Below are 6,148 nucleotides of genomic sequence, written 5' to 3' on the forward strand. Positions count from 1 at the left end.
CCTTTAATCCTGACAGTTATAATCATGAGTTGTGAATTATTTGCTCTGGAATATTCCAAACTCCACTATTTAAATTCTAAATCTTGTAAGAATATCTCAAAGTACTTGCTCTATAACCTGCAGAAGGATCAACAACTGGAAGGTGTAAGATTCCTACTGTAATGAAAAACAGGATACAGGCTGTTCTTTCCCCCTTAATTAATGACCTGCTAACAAAACTGACAGAATGTGTGGCTTTGAAATGTATAAATTTGGAGGATGCAGTTTCACTGGCAGGACATGAATTCAGGAGAAAGACAACCAGCCCTTCTCCTGTTTATTGTTATAAATACAAATTTAAGCATCTGATCTCATGCTCAGAAAGCATCAAATAATCCAAGTGAGGAATAGCAAGGGAATATCCTACCAGCTTTTACATTAAAATATACATTTATACTCTACATAATATCTCCCATGGTTCAATCCCCTCTCCTGTCAGTTTCCTTCCTCTCCAGCCCTTCATTTTTCCCACCCTGTAGTTTTACCTATTACTTTCTAGCTATCCTTCTTCCCCTTCCCGTTATATTATGTACCATATATATTAAGTATATTTTAAGTAGTATCAAAAGATGACAATATAAAAATTTCTCCTGTTCCAAGGTAAGGCCACCCTCAGGAGAGGAGTAACCCCTCATATTCCGTCTAGGTAGCGACCAACCTAATGGTATAAACATTAATTTCTCCTTCTGGTATAAAAAAATCCATTCCCCTTCCGTCTCCTCTATTCCTCACTCTGCCTTCTCACCTGCCTATCACCTCCCTGCAGATCCTCTTTCTCCTATGGTCCACTCTCCTATCAGATTCCTTCCTCTCTAGCCCTTTACCTTTCTCACCCACCTGGTTTCATTAACTATCTTCAGCTGGCCTTCTTCACCTCCCCCATCTATTTATTCTGGCACCTTCCCTCTTCCTTTCCAGTCCTGAACAAGAGTATCAGCCCGAAACGCCGAATGTTAATACATTTCCATAGATGCTGCCTGACCTATGGTCAGGCCACACTTAGATCTCCTCCAGTTTGCCTACCAGCCCCGACTAGGAGTTGAGGATGCCATCGTCAACCTGCTGAACCGTGTCTACGCCCACCTGGACAAGCCAGTGCGCACTGTGAGGGTCATATTTGTGGACTTCTCCAGTGTGTTCAACACCATCTGCCTTGCTCTGCTGGAGGAGAAGCTGACAGCGATGAAGGTGGATGCTTTCCTGGTGTCATGGATTCTTGATTACCTGACTGGCAGACCACAGTACGTGAGCTTGCAACACTGTGTGTCCAACAGAGTGATCAGCAGCACTGGGGCTCCACAGGGGACTGTCTTGTCTCCCTTTCTCTTCACCATTTACACCTCGGACTTCAACTACTGCACAGAGTCTTGTCATCTTCAGAAGTTTTCTGATGACTCTGCCATAGTTGGATGCATCAGCAAGGGAGATGAGGCTGAGTACAGGGCTACGGTAGGAAACTTTGTCACATGGTGTGAGCAGAATTATCTGCAGCTTAATGTGAAAAGTACTAAGGAGCTGGTGGTAAAACTGAGGAGAGCTAAGGTACCGGTGACCCCCGTTTCCATCCAGGGGGTCAGTGTGAACATGGTGGAGGATTACAAATACTTGGGGATACGAATTGACAATAAACTGGTCTGGTCAAAGAACACTGAGGCTGTCTACAAGAAGGGTCAGAGCCGTCTCTGTTTCCTGAGGAGACTGAGGTCCTTTAACATCTGCCGGACAATGCTGAGGATGTCCTACGAGTCTGTGGTGGCCAGTGCTATCATGTTTGCTGTTGTGTGCTGGGGCAGCAGGCTGAGGGTGGCAGACACCAAAAGAATCAAAAACTCATTCGTAAGGCCAGTGATGTTGTGGGGATGGAACTGGACTCTCTGACGGTGGTGTCTGAAAAGAGGATGCTGTCCAAGTTACATGTCATCTTGGACAATGTCTCCCATCCACTACATAATGTACTGGTTGGGCACAGGAGTACATTCAGCCAGAGACTCATTCCACCGAGATGCAACACAGAGCGTCATAGGAAGTCATTCCTGTCTGTGGCCATCAAACTTTACAACTCCTCCCGTGGAGGGTCAAACGCTCTGAGCCAATAGGCTGGTTCTGGACTTATTTCCTGGCATAATTTACATATTACTATTTAATTACTTATGGTTTTATTACTATTTAATTATTTATGGGGCAACTGCAACAAAAACCAATTTCCTCCAGGATCAATAAAGTCTGACTATGTCTATGACTATATGACTACCTGCTGAGATCCTCCAGCAAACTGTGTGTGTTGTGTTGGTATGAAAAGTGAGGTATGCTTACAGAGTGAAAGAGCAGACAAAACCTGTGCAATATTTATATACGATTTCAGTTTCTACCACACAGGAAACCAAGTGCAGAACAACCGTGAAACATTTTGAGTCACACTTCCGAGCATTTTGCAAGCATGGAAGAGCTACTAATGAAGCAGGTAATGCACCAGAAACACCTAGCTGAGTGCTACAATAAACACTGACTTAACGCTTCAGGAAAATGTTCGAATGCCTCATGGGGAAATGTGTACAAATGTGTCTAGGTTTACTTTCAGCCTGGGATCTCCCTACCCACTGTTTATGACATTTACTGGGAGCAATGTACAAAGGGCCCAAAGCATTTTTGGAGATCCTTGCCACTCATACCACAACCTCTTTGACCCACGAGGAGGCACAGGAGCATCTGCATCACTGTTTGGTATGGAGAGGGGTCTACTGTACAAGATCGAAATAAGCTCTAGAGACTTGTAAACATAGTTTGCTCCACCATGGGCATTAGCCTCCATAGTATCCTGGACATCTTCAAGGTGCAATGCCTCAAAAAGACACTGTCCACCATTACGGGCCCCCATCATCCAGGCAATGCCTTGATCTCATTGCTACCATCATGGAGGAGGTAGATTAGATTAGATTATGAGGACACTCAATCCTCATTTATTGTCATTTAGAAATACACGCATGCATTAAGAAATGATACAATGTTCCTCCTGAGTGATATCACAAAAAAAAGGACAAACCAAAGACTAACACTGACAAGACCACATAATTATAACATATAGTTACAGCAGTGCAAAACAATACCATAAGTTGATAAAGAGCAGACCATGGGAATGGTAAAAAAAGTCTCAAAGTTCCGTTCGACTCCTGATAGTCCCCGACAGCAAGCAGCAGAAGGGAGAAACTCTCTCTGCCATAAACCTCCAGGCACCGACAACTGTCGATGCATTGGAAGCACCCGACCACAGCTGACTCTGAGTCTATCCGAAAACTTCGAGCCTCCGACCAGCCCTTCGATACCAAGCACCGAGCACCACCTCTGCCGAACGCTTCAACTCCATCCCGGCTGCCGAGCAACAAGTAAAGCCGAGGACTCAGGGCCTTCCCCTCCGGAGATTCTGGCCACACAGTAGCAGCAGCAGTGAAAAAGACATTTCAGAAGTTTCTCCAGATGTTCCTCCATTCTCTCACATCTGTCTCCATCAAATCAGGATTGTGCACGGCACCCTACTTGACAGATTACAGATTTCATTCACCGGAGTGGCCGTGCAAACTGCGTCGTCCTGCCATCTTCTGCTCCTTTAGGTACAGAAGCCTAAAGCCACGTACTCGGCGATTCAGGACCAGCTTCTGAATGGACATTGATTTTTGAAAGGACATTGAACCCATGAACACTAACTCACTCTCACTACTTTTTATTTCTATTTTTGCACTACACCCACACACTTACTGTGGTTCAGTTTTTTTCTCTGTTATTATGTATTGCACGGTATTACTCCTGCAAAGACAACAAATTTCACAACATATGCGGTGTTTTATTAAACCTGATTCTGAGGACTCGGATTGCTAGCCTGGAGGCGATGAAACTGATGAATACCCTACTACCACCAAGGTCTCATCACTAGGACACCAAGCTATTTACCATTTACTCTACCATTGAGTGGTTACCTGTGCTGTGCACTACATGCACTTTAAATTATACATTATTAACTTGTTTGTGCTAATTGTTTGTTTGTGTGGTATATGTATTGTGGGTGCGCCATGTTCCGGAGGAATGCCATTTCATTTAGCTGTATACATCAGTGGTGGAGGCAGATACACTAGTGAAGTTTAACAAACTACTAGACAGGTATATGGAGGAATTTAAGGTGGGGGCTTATATGGGAGGCAGGGTTTGAGGGTCGGCACAACATTGTGGGCAGAAAGGCCTGTACTGTGCTGTACTATTCTATGTTCTATGTACAGTCAGATGACAATGAAATTTAAGTTAAAGAAAGGATGTGCTGACATTGGAGAGAGTTTAAAGGAGGTTCTCAAAGATGATCTGGGAATGAAAGGCTTATCATATGAGGAGCATTTGATGGCTCTGGGCTTCTACTCACAGGAACTCAGAAGAATGAAGGAGGATCTTATTGAAACCTATTGAATGCTGGAAGGTCTTGATAGAGTAGATGTAGAGAGGAAGTCTATGGTGTCTAAGACCAGAGAACACAGCCTCAGAATAGAGGGATATGCTTTTAGGATGGAAATGTGGAGGAATTTCTTTAGTCAGAGATTGGTGTCTCTGTGGAATTCATTGCCGCAGGTGGCTCTGGAAGCCAAGTCATGGGGTATATTTAAGGCAGAGGTTGATAGGTTCTTGATTGTTCAGGGCATTAAGGGATGAAAGCAGTCAATTGGGGTTGAGAGGGAAAGTGATGTAATGGCAGAGCAGACTCAATGGGCCAAATGGCCTAATTCTGATCTTATATCTTAGTGTTATGGTCTTATGTGGATATATCTAATAGATAAAAAGGAAGACCACAGGTAAAAAGATGTGTTTATTCAAATATGTGCCATCTGTGGTATAGATTATTTGAAATGTGTTCATTGAAAGTGAAATTAGGCCTAATAACAAAAAGATATTATTGATAGGAAAAATCTAATAAATTATATTAAGTAAGTAGGAAGATAATGAAATATTTTCATCTGCCCACAATTAACAATTAGAAAAGTGTCTTGCTCTTGAGCAGGATGAACAAGTTATTCTAACTGTTTTAATAGAGACCTTATTTCACTGATAGTCTCTTTTAATACTGATTTAACTGCATTCAATGTAACCCGTCAGTCTGAGAAACACAGCATGGAGCCAAACTATTTCATGTTAAATGCAAGCATAATATTGCCACCTCTACTAATAAAAGTAATTTCAGAAATGTACTCTCGGTAATGAACTCAGTCTTTTCAAATGAAGAGTCCTAATTCAATCAGTGGAGGAATTTTTCAGTTTGGTGAGCAGTGTAAAATAAACGATATTAATTCACTTAGTCAGTCATTAAACATCCCTCATGGCTTTCAATTCTGTTGACATCAATTGAACTTTAAAAAAATAGCAAATGTAGAAAAATGAAGATCTCTGAATTAAATCTGAAAATGTACTATTGTGTTATGATTTTCCAAGGATACTGCACTGGAGCAAAGATTCAAAGACTCAAAATATATTTCTAATCAAAGTACATATGCAATATACAACCCTGAGATTTGTCTTCCTGCAGACGGTCACGAAACAAAGAAACATGATGGAACCCATACAAAGAAAGCACCAAATACCCAACGTGCAAAAAAAAAAGAACAAATCACACAAGTGAACTAAATTGAGTGAGCAACGCGCAGAATATTAAATATCAAACCACGGAGTCCTTGACACAGTCTAGGAATGTTCAATTTGGTGCTGTGTCGTTTGTTGACTGCAGGCTGCAGAGCAAGTCTGCCCCGATCAAAGATTGCACAAAATAGCAGTAGAAAAGGAGTAACAAGAAACAGAACATAACATGAACTGTAGAGTCCAATCCATAAAATGTGTCAATTAAACCTTGGGCAAGGCCCAAGATGTCTGCAACTTCCTCCGGCAGCAAAGAGCAAGAGGGACAGAGAACAATATAGAGCCGTAGAGTCACAGGAAAGTGTAGCCCAGAAACAGGCCCTTCAGTTTTTCTAGTTTGGAGGGAACTTGGCTAAAGAATGGCTGCCATTGGGAGCTGAACGTCCAAGGTATACGGTGCATCAGACAGATAGGTTAGTAGGCAGAGGGGATGGTGTGGCTCTGTGTG

This window comes from Mobula hypostoma, chromosome 1 (assembly GCF_963921235.1).
Source record: "Mobula hypostoma chromosome 1, sMobHyp1.1, whole genome shotgun sequence".
Lineage (NCBI taxonomy): Eukaryota > Metazoa > Chordata > Chondrichthyes > Myliobatiformes > Myliobatidae > Mobula > Mobula hypostoma.